The sequence below is a fragment of the Onychomys torridus genome, chromosome 1 (assembly GCF_903995425.1).
Source record: "Onychomys torridus chromosome 1, mOncTor1.1, whole genome shotgun sequence".
Lineage (NCBI taxonomy): Eukaryota > Metazoa > Chordata > Mammalia > Rodentia > Cricetidae > Onychomys > Onychomys torridus.
This window is the reverse complement of record NC_050443.1, coordinates 66,095,628-66,107,887: the sequence shown is the minus strand read 5'-3', so window position 1 is coordinate 66,107,887 and position 12,260 is coordinate 66,095,628.

Below are 12,260 nucleotides of genomic sequence, written 5' to 3'. Positions count from 1 at the left end.
AATATGAAAACTTCATTGTAATAATCCTCATAGAGAGTACAATGTCCATCTTGTACGATGTTTATTACCAGATATTTAGAATGTTACTTGTGACAATTTGCTTTGCATGCTACAGGAGACATTGCTTCAATTATCCAAACCAAGTATCAAATCCAGTACACATCACCAATCCAGTTAAATTGTGGTCAAATATACTAATCTACAGTATGCTGTATATAGTCCCACAACATATGAACACACTCTTTAAAACTGGAAAAAAATGAAAAGAGAAACAAAAGTGGAATAAGTGCCAGAGATTAAAGTTATGGAGCAGAGAATCAAGACATGAAAATATAAAATCAGGAGTAAGAAAAATTACCATATTTGTGAGTTTAATAGATTTCTTTCAAAATGTAGCATGTGCTAGAGACAACAACTTTCATTCTCTCACTTTACAAGGGATATATAAAGTAAATATTTACAGTGACATACTGTAGTTGAGCTTTTCTTTGGGCAGCCAGCTAAAAATAGTAACATGGGGACATATTAATTATAAATGTTTACCCTTAATTTAGGATTGTTTCTAACTAGATCTTACAACTCTAATTAACCCATTTCTGTTAATTTACTTTCTGCCTCATAGCTTTATAACCATATTTCTTTAATGCCTATCTTGCTTGCTCTGCATGTCTTGGCATCTCTGACTTGCTCTTTTCAGTATCCTATCTTCCCCCAAAATCCTGCCTAGAAATATTGGACATTCTGCTTTTTATTAAACCAGGGTGACACATCTTCACAACACATCCTCTTTAATAAGTACATAACCTGTCTCTTGAAATTGGATAGATGGCTATTATACATGAACAGCATAGAATTTAAAAGAAAAAATCCTATTGACATTGTCATTGAAAAGAAATCTGGGTGTACATGTTCTCAACTGAAACAAAATTTAATGCAAAGAATAAAATTACCAAAGGGAATGATTTGTATGTTTTTTTGCTTGATTTCAGCCACAGGAATCATACAACAAAGCAGTTTTGAAATGATGACATAAACAACACTTGAATAAAAATGCAATATTCTTTTAAGAAATGTACCCATGAAGCATTTAAGAAAAACCAAAGACTTCTCTTCACAAGAATTGGGCATTTCATCATGAAAAAAATACAAGCACAACACTTATAAAGAATTTTACGCAGACTCAAAGAAACAGACTCATGTCATTGCATTGGATTATGTTTCTTGGAAACATCACCTGGCAATGTACAGTGGGAATTGTAAATATAAAAGAAATTTCTCTACAATAAAAACAGACAGGTTGTATCATTCAGCTTTCAGCTTGGAAAATCTCACTCTATAAAGATGAATCAGATAACCATCAAATCATCTGAAATAGAGTAATAATCAACATAAAAAATTTTTGGTCATGTCCTAGATATGAAAGTAGGGCAAAACAAACATAAAACATAGAGAATGACATTATGGACATACTTGGGCCTTCTAAGTATTTACATTGATGATCAATAAAAAACAAATAAATGAAAGGCATTTACACCTTATCTAGATTCATGATTAAATATTTGTTCTTGATGTGACCATGCTTTGTGTAAATAAAGAAAAAACAATCAGTGTTTTTATCTTCACCCCAGGTATCTGCATCTTTATGTCTCAAAAAGCACTGGGAACCCACCAAACTGCAAAAAAGAAGGAAAGCCTCAGGAACAAGAAGAAAATCATCAAATAGAACATCTTTACAATGTCACCAAGACTCAAACCAGGTAAAAGTGCAATAAGCAGAGTTTCACAGAAAACTGAATTCATATGTGCCTGTATACACACATGTGTCTCTTTTACTGTTCTAGTAGTCAGAAGTGTATTTTTATTTCCTAATATAATTGTTCTCAGCTTATTATTCTCTAGAGAGCTCTTAAACATCCTCAATTCAGAGTCTGCATCTGAGTTATTAAGCTCAGGTACAAGAAAATTTCAGTAATTTTACTTAAGTAATTATCTTCATTTCCACATTCCTATGATTCCCTCCACATCAGTAGACATGAAGGTCCCAGGCTTGTTCCCTCCTGAGATATTTATGTAACAAACCTAATCCACAGGATCTCTTTTTGTATCAACATGTGAAATAATTACAGCACATTGCATTAGAAATTCCAAACCAAGTTTGATATGGAACCTGTTCTAGTCAGAGTTTACCGTAGACATACAAGTATTACATCTATGCATGTTTATGATATGGGATGCTTTATCACTTATATGGTTTCCTGACATCCACAGGGCATGCAATTTAACACACACACACACACACACACACACACACACACACACACACACAAACACACACACACACACACACACACTGAGTGGCCATAGGCAACACAAAATCTCCCACAGTTGCAGAGATTAGAGAACCACTAATAATCCTGAAAATTTAAAATCCAGTCAGTATCTCAAAATTAATGCAGAAAGTAAACAGCTTTTTATAGTTCCATTCATGGTCTGAGCCTCAGTTCCAACTGACTGATAGTTCATGGTCATACATTTCTATATCTACCATATAGGTTATTAAAATTTATTTTTCTTTGAATAGTCTACTAGCCCTAATTTACTCCATATTTTGAATAACTTCTATGTGAATAAAATAGATCAGAGCTGGGTTTCCTTTCTTTTTGATATTTGTTTGTTGAGTTGGCATTTTTCTTTTTATTGATAATAACCCCTTTTCTCACAAAATATACCCTGATATGGTTTCGCTACCATCTACTTGTGCAATTTTCTTCCCCCAACCCTTGTCACCAGATCTTTCCTGTTTCTCTTTAGAAATCAACCAATCTTTAAGAGATTATAATATAAGAAAATGTAACTTAATAAGTTTAAACTGAAACCAACACATTGAAATTAAATAAAATGTAGAAAAGGAAGAAAAATAGCCCAAGGGAAGGGACATGAATCAGAAGTTTTGTTATAACCCACAGAATCCTATAAAAGTACTAAACTGTAATCCATATTATATATACAAAACAAAAGTATCATAAATACATGGAAAAACAAATAAATAATAAATATAAAAGACAAAAGAAAATGACAATCTTTCAAAACATGTAAAGTCCTGACATGACATTGTGAGACAAGCAACTTCTGAGTTTGGTTTCTCCTGGCCACCTACTGCTGTGCATGCAGCCTAACCTTAAATGTAATTAGTTTGCCCAGTGATATACTCCTAGAAGTATTTAATGAATTAGAAATTGCTTTAGGCTTAGGCATGGGGCCATTTATCTACATCTTCTTTGAACTCTAGGGCCCCATTTGGTGGAGACTCATGAAAAACCTATTCATGCTGTGTCAGCGAGTGCATATGTTCAACAACCAACTTAGTGTCCTTCATCCTCTCTAGCTTTTATACATTCTGAGAGGAGGCATTTGATAGACTCAATACATTTAGGACCAAGTGTTCTAATGTTTCTCACTCTCTGCTAATGTCTTGCTTTGGGAGTCATATGAGTTACAATCTGCTGCAGGACAAAGTTTCTTTGATGATGGTTGAGAAAGGCATTGGACTCAGAGTATAGCAGATTGACATCCAGAATCTTTTTATTAATATAGATTTTGGAACAGTTGTATTTGGATCTACCCTAGGTCCCTGGGCTATGTAGTCTCAGATTCTTGGTCATGCAAGCAGTGTTGTGTATGGTTTCTCTCTAGTGGATTTGCCTTAGTCAAATTGGGTAATGGTGGGTTACTACCACAATGTTTGTTCTACCATTGAACTAGCATGGAGTATAGCCAGGATAACAGTGTATATTAAAGAGGTTGAGGCTGTGTTGTTGTTTATGTTTCTTCTTGATGGTGCGGAACACTTTCCTGTAGTAAATATTCTAGGATATCAGAATGAACATTCCATGTAGACACCAGCTTCACATCTCCATTTTCAGTGAGTTGTATAGGTGTTGTCTTCAGCAATGGGACGTTGCTATCAATGTGTGAAGAACACTACTTGATGACAGATGGGTTGTTTTGGGTTTGCTGTGGGACCTCACTGTTTAATGCTTCAATTAAATGTAACCTATTCCTGGGACTGGAGGCTACATTAGTGAACAAATTATGTCCAGTTGGTGCTTTATCTACCTTATAATTGGCTAGTTTCATTTAGATCACCTACATGGATGTATCTATTTTAGGAAGCTCCTAATTTATTAAACTTCAGTATAGCACTCAAATGGCCTCAAGTTTGTTTCTCTGTGTATGCCCTTCCTAGTCCCATACTCTGCCTCCCCTTGCCATTTGGTATTCCCATTCCAGCCCCTTCCCCTTTCATCTATACCTATCCTCTATCCATTTCCTAGGAAAATATATCTGGCCATCCTAGTCCATGATTTTGAACTGGGCTTCTCTATATCTGTGGATTCTACCTTGCTTGTCATTGACTCAAAAGCTAATGTCTACATATAAGCCAATACTTATCATATTTATATATTGTATCTGGGCTACCAACTGAAATGATGTTCCTGTGATTTTTATAATGTTTTTATTTAAATGGCTGAATAATAGTACATTGTATAAATGTACTACATTTTATTTATCCCAGTATTTGTTGAGAGCCATCTAGGTTATTTCTAATTTCTGCTTATTGTGAATAGAACTACAATGAGATTGGTTGAGCCAGTGTCACTGTGGTAGGATGAAGTAAACTTTGGACATAAGCTAAAAAGTGTTATAGCTGGTTATTAATGTAGACCAATTCCCAACTTCCTAAGGAACTACTAAAGTGATTTCTCTAGTGACTATACAAGCTTGCACTCCAACCTGCAATGGATGTATTTTTTCTTTTTTTTTTCTTTTTGTTTGTTTGTTTGTTTGTTTTTATTTTGTTTTGTTTTTCAAGATAGGGTTTCTCTGTGTAGCTTTGTGCCTTTCCTGGAACTCACTTTGCAGACCAGGCTGGCCACGAACTTACAGAGATCCACCTGGCTCTGCCTCCCGAGTGCTGGGATTACAGGCATGTGCCACCACCACCCGGCCTTTTTTTTTTTTTTTTTTTTTTTTTTTTTTTTTAGTGGATTTTTGTTTTCTTCATTGCATAATCTAACTAGTGTGAGGTGTTGGTTTTTTTTTTTTTTTTTGATTTTGATTTTTTTTTTAGATTTCAGATTTTAGATTAGATTGATTAAAACTATATTAAAGTCCTCTTCCTATGTGTGAACAGTACCACATATATTCCTCCGTTTACACATTCATGGCTTCTTTTATCAGTAATTAATTTTTATAAAATCTAAATCATTTATAAGCACATACATTTCAAATATCATAAATATTATCTTTTCAGTTTCTGTCAGAATAGGTAAGATCAATAAAACAAGCACTCAGAAAAACTCACTAAGTGCTTGTTTTATTGATCTTATCTATTCTGACAGAACATATAGTTATATTGAACACATCCTTTTTTTTTTAGACAGGGTTTCTCTGTGTAGCTTTGTGCCTTTCCTGGAACTCGCTTTGGAGACCAGGCTGGCCTTGAACTCACAGAGATCAACTTGCCTCTGCCTCTCAAATGCTGAGATTAAAGGTGTGCACCACCACCACCTGGCTGAACACATCTTTAAGTGTTTCTCTGCCATTTGAGTTTCCTCTTATGAGAATTTTCTGAATTTGTACACCTTTATTTATTATGTATATTTTTGGTATCTATATATCTATCTATCCATCTATCTATTTATCTATCTATCTATATCTATATCTATATCTATATCTATATCTATATCTATCTATCTATCTATCTATCTATCTATCTATCTATCTATCTATATATATATATACTCTCTCACACACACACACATATATATATACGTGTGTGTGTGTGTGTGTGTGTGTGTGTGTGTGTGTGTGTGTGTGTGTTTGTTTATATCACAAAGAATTTTGGGCTCTTTCCCTCCTATTATTGGGTAATTTTATTTAGGTTACCTTTATGCATGTATATATTTTAGTAAGAACTTATTTTAGTAGATTTCTACATAACAGTCAAATGACTTCAATTTAGTTGACAGTGTACTCCCTTCCTAATGCCACACTCTGTTCCCCACTGCCATTGGTCTTCCCATTCCTGCCCACCTCCATTCATCCACATCTATGCATTCTATTTCCATTTACTAGGAAAGTATACCTGTTTTTACCTAGTCCTTATTCTGTACTTAGCCTTCCTACATCCACGGATTTTACATGGATTATCGTTGACTCAAAAGCTCAAAAAGAGTGATAAATTATGACCTATTTGGATTCTTCTACAAACAGCCATCCAGTTTGACTGGCATTGTGTATTGAAGATGCTGTCTATTTTCCTGCATGTATTTCTGGCAACTTTATCAAAAATCAGGTGTCTGTAACTATGTGTATTTATGTTGGATCTTAATTTGTATTAATGAATCAGGTAAATACAAATATAAGCATGTTTTCTTTTCCATAGTTTTTGCAGTTCATTTTGAGATTAAGGCATGGTGACAACTTTAGCCATTCCTTTATTATTCAAATTTTATCTATTCTGAATTTTTGTGATTCCATATGATGCTGAGAATTGTTCTTTCAAGATCAGTGAATAATGTGATAAATTTTTGATGGGGAGTGGAATTAATCTGTATAATTATTTTGGTAAATTGGTCATTTAAACTATATTAGTCCTATCATACTATAGGCATTTGACAATGTTCTACGTTTTGATATTTTTTCATGCACTTGAAGTTTTTTTTTTTTTGGTTTTTCGAGACAGGGCTTCACTGTGTAGCTTTGCGCCTTTCCTGGAACTCACTTGGTAGCCCAGGCTGGCCTTGAACTCACAGAGATCTGCCTGGTTCTGCCTCCCAAGTGCTGCGATTAAAGGTGTGCACCACCACTGCATGGCTACTTGAAGTTTTTGACATATGAATAATTCACTTTCTTTGTTTGTATCTTGTTTTATATATATATATATATATATATATATATATATATATATATATATATATATATACATATATATATATATGTATATATATTATAGCAAACATTTGTCATTTTTATATAGGAGAGCTGTTGATTCTTTTGTGTTAATTTTAATCTAACTATTCTGCTGAAAGGATTTAGCAATTGTAGGTGTTTCCACTTGGTATATTTTGAATCATTACTATGTATCATATCATCTTAAAATAAAAGGATACCAGAACCTGCCAGCACCCAACAGGAATAAGAGGTGAATATTTATCTCCATACCCAAACACCCCAGCTCCTAGACTTTGGGCAGAGGGGCATAATCCTGCACCCCTACACCACCACCAATTGCAGCCCCAGTTTCAGGCCAGTTGGCAAGCAGTCCTCCTGTACACAGGACAGAATACTACTATTCCCCATCAGACCCTGTAACCCAAGCCACGCCTACCCCAAATCCCATCAACCCTCCCAAACTGCAACTGTTCCCTGAGACAGAGCCTGCCAGGACTGGACTAGGAGTCCCAGTTTCAGGCCCATTGGCAGACATACCTCCTGCAGACAGATCAGACTACCACCATCTACCAAGCACTAAGACTGCAGCTACTCCCTGAGATGGAACCCACTAGCATCAATTGGACTAAGAGCTTCTCCATGAGACAAAGAACCTATCAACATCAACTAGACCAATAGCTGCCACAGCATCAAGAATATCAATCAGACCAATAGAGGCTCCCTCAAGTGCAGACACCACTTGTACCAAATGAGAAAGAGATGGGTAGACACCAGTGCAAAAATACAGTCAACAACATAAAAACCAATATGCCTCCATCTGAACCTACATCAGCAAGACCTGAACATCCCAACACAGAAGAAAAGGAAGAAATTGACCATGAAAATGACTTTAAGAAGATATTAGAGATCTTATTAGAGGAAATGAAAAATTCCCTTAAAGAAATCAAGGAAAAGTCAAACAAAAAATGGGAAGAAATCAGTAAATCTCTTGGAAACCAAGAGAAATTAATTAAACAAATGAGGGAAACAGTTCAAGATTTGAAAACTGAAATTGAGACAAGAAAGATATAAACTGAAGTAATGCTGGAAGCAGAAATTCTGAGTAAATGAACAGTAACTACTGATGCAAGTACAACAACATAATACAAGAGATGGAAGAGTGGATCTCTGGCATTGAAAATATGGTAGAGAAAATAGATTAATCAGTCAAAGCAAACTCTAAAGCCAACAAAGTCATGACCCAAAATATCCAGGAAATTTGGGACACCATGAGAAGACCAAACTTAAGAATAATAGGGTTAGAGGAAGAAGAATACCAACTCAAAGGCACAAAAAATACATTCAACAAAAGCATGCAAGAAAACTCTCCCAATCTAAAGAAGAAATGTCTATAAAGATACAAGAAGGTTACAGAATACCAAATAGACTGAATCCATAACAAAATTCCCCTTTCCACATAATAATGATACCACTAAACATACAGAATAAAGAAAAAATATTAAGAGCTGCAAAGGAAAAAGGCCAAGTAACTTATAAGGGCAGACCCATAAGAATAACACCTGACTTCTCAATGGAGACTCTAAAAGCCAGAAGGTTCTGGACAGATTTTATGCAGACACTAAGAGACCATGGATGCCAACCCAGACTATTATACCACCCAAACTCTCAATAAACATAGATGGAGTAAACAAAATATTCCTTGATAAAACCAGATTTAAACAAATATCTCTCCATGAATCCAGCCCTACAGAAAGCACTTGAAGGGAAAATACAACCTAAGGAAGTTAGACATACCCATGAAAACACAGGCAATAGATAGTCCCACACCAACAGATCCCAAGAAGGGAAACATATAAAACTACCACCAAAAAATAACAAGAATTAACAGTCACTGGTCATTAATATCCATCAATATCAATGGTCTAAATTCACCTATAAAGAGACACATGCTAACAGAATGCATATGAAAAGAAGAACCATCTATTTGCTGCATACAAGAACACACCTCAACTTCAAAGACAGACACTACCTCAGAATAAAAGGCTGGGAAAGTCTTTTCAATCAAATGGATTTAAGAAGTAAGCTGGTGTAGCTATCCTAATATCTAATAAAACAGACTTCAAACTAAAATCAATCGAAAGTGATCAGGAAGGGCAATTATATTTACAATCTTCTTGTATCTTCCCTAGATTTTATTAAATATTAGATTTAGATGGTTCTTTATGATAGGACACCTTTTGGAATGATCTTTATAATGTTCCATTTACCTTTGCTCCAGACTTCTCTGGATTTTATAATGTGTCTTGTTTATATTTTGTTCAAGTTGGTTGAAGTTCCATCTTGTCTGGGTAATTAACTTATTCCTCCTGGACAGTATTATATTATCCTTCCTAGTGTATACAGTTTTGTATTAGGTTAGAAGTTCCTTATTTAGACAAAAGGGGGAGATATAGCAGGTAGCTCTTCTAGCTTTGCCCTGGAAGTACTAACATAGGTGAGGGTTCCAGTAACTGTCAAGCCTACCTATGAAGTGCCCCTTAGGTGGGGCCATGATGAACACTTTTAAAACCTCAGATCCAGATGTGCTGCTCTCTTGGTTCCTGGTAATTTGGGATGTTGGAATGTAGGCTGAGTGGACTTCTCTGGAGAAGAATACTGGACTGCACTTCACCTCTCCTGGACTCTGTAACCTATTCCTTTACTTGTAAGTAAAACCCCCAAATAAACCTCCCTTATCTACATGGAGCTGCCTTAATACTTCCACCAATACTCAAGTGATTGTGACAACATCCTGGCCACAAAACTTTTGACATACATTTTGTCCTAACTGCAGAGTGTCCTGAGACCATAGTCTATCATAGTCTATTATCATCAGAGAGACCAGGGAGACTTTATCCAGTAACTGCTGGGAGCAGATACAGAGTGCCACAGTCAAAGATCAGGTAGAGCTCAGTCTTTTGAAATATTGTTTTTTGTGTGATCTGTGAAGATATTTCTTTTCCAAGGCACCTTCTGATTGGTTTAATAATGAGTCGAGTGGCCAGTAGCTAGGCAGGAGGTGTAGGTGGAAAAAACAGACATATGTATAAGGAATACTGGGAAGAAAGAAAGGTGGAGTCACAGGAGATTCAGGAGTCGAGCAGATGCAAAGAGAAGCAAGATGAATGTGCCACATTGAAAGAAATTATTGTCATGTGGCAGAGGGTAGATGTAAGTAGGGGTTAATTTAAAATGTAAGAGCTAGCTAGTGACACACCTGAGCATTGGGCTGACCATTTATAGTTAATATTAAGTCTCTCAGTGGTTATTTGGGGAGAAGCTTGCAGGACAGAAGAAAATTAAGAACTAAGGTTACATCAATACTTAGTGTTGGACAGTTCTGGCATGAGCAAATATGCCTTGATATTGAAAAGTTAGAACAAGTCTTATAAGCAGATTGGAATCAGAAAAATGAGGTCATCTAGGTGTGAACCTAATAGGATGAAATTGTAAACATTAAAAGTGGCATTTCTGTGTGGTGGTGGCACACACCAACACTCAAAATGCAGGCAGATTTCTGTAGATCAAGGTGAGCCTGGACTACAGAACAAGTTTCAAATGATCTAGGGTTATACACAGTGAAACCCCATTTATAAAAAATAAAAGGAAATGAAATATAAATAACTAAATTAAAGGTAAAAAGAAGCCTAAAATTGCATTAGGCTTTTGGGGCTCTTAGGTCATCATTGCAGAGAGTTTTATACGTTACAAAATTGGATTCAGTCATCTTAACTTAGAATCTTACTGGTTTATCAAACTGAATTTTAGAATTTGTGTTTGTCCTACTTATGGAGTTTTCTTTAAATTGCCATGGACTCTTATTTTCTCCTCATTTTTATATTTAAAGAATTCTATATCAAATCTTTGATATTTAGTGTTCACATTAAAAAAATCTTTATTGCCTTGTAAACTCATCAATATTTCCATATTTCCTCATCTATTTGATGAACCTTTACTTATCAGTTTATGGTATTCTATTTTATCTACAGAAAAGCTGTAGTTTAGTTGAAGATTATGTTCTCTTTGATATACCATATTGTTTTCTGCCCCTAAGCTCTTTACTGTCCATATAGATGATTTGGTATATTTTTCTCATTCAGTTTGACAATTGTATTTAATAATAATCTGTATTATTTTATTGTTTTTTATTGAGTCTTTCAGCTTTTGCTTCCTCTATTGCTTTATGGCCATGTTATCATAGTCCAGTGCACTAGCTCACACTGTTGCTGTGCAGCTAGTATCCAGTAGACAGAACAATGTATGTGTCCTATAATTGTCTTACTCATGTCTGAATAACTTCATTGTGCAGCGTTTTGTGTGTGTTATTCCTCTATTTCCTAATTGTTTTATTCTTGTTCACCCACACCCAAACCTGCATTGATTTCTAGTGCCTCAACATTTTGTGATGAATTTCATTGATGTATGTTTTCTCCAGTTTTAAATTTGAAATTAGTTAAACCAGTGCTGCTACTTTCCTGTGAAGTTAATACCTCAGATTACATAGATATTTTCTTCCAAATAATGTTTACGTACTTGTGTTTGTTCTTCTTATGTACTCATACTTTCAATTTCCATGAACTGCTATTATATCCTCATTCTGTATTTAAGAGATTCTATGTCAAATCTTTTATTGTTAGTGTTTGCATTTAAAAAAATCTTTATTTTCTTGTAACTTCATCGATATTTCCATATTTTCTAATCTTTTCCATAGACTTTCACTCATCAGCTTTGAGTATTTATTTTAATCTATGGAAAAGCAGATGTTTAGATGAAGATTATATTCTCTTTAATATATCATATCGTCTTCTTCTGCCACACATGAAAAAAACATGACATTGTCATTAAAAGGCACTGATAATTTTTAAGCCAAAATATTATTATCGTTGCTTGTTCATAACCTAATAAAAGTTTGATAATGTTATGATCTCTACTGGTCACCACTATGTGGATCATTTCATTTTATTTTTCCTTGAACTCATTTATATTTTTCTTGCTGTATTCAAATTTATGACTTTGATGTGCTGTGCAAAGCCACTATGTATAAATAGAAAAAAGAAACTAGAGCCAACTCTCCCTTCCTATACAAGTAAATTACTACAAATGGATCAGTATTGGCATTTGAAAAGTGCTGGAAGAGGGTAAAGACCTGTGTGCTCTAGAGAGTCAAATAGAGACTAGTGACAGGCCACATGTCCAAGAACATATCAGCAGTACAAATTAAATTTGATGAGTTAAAAAAGAATCACAGGAGAGCCAATGTCATG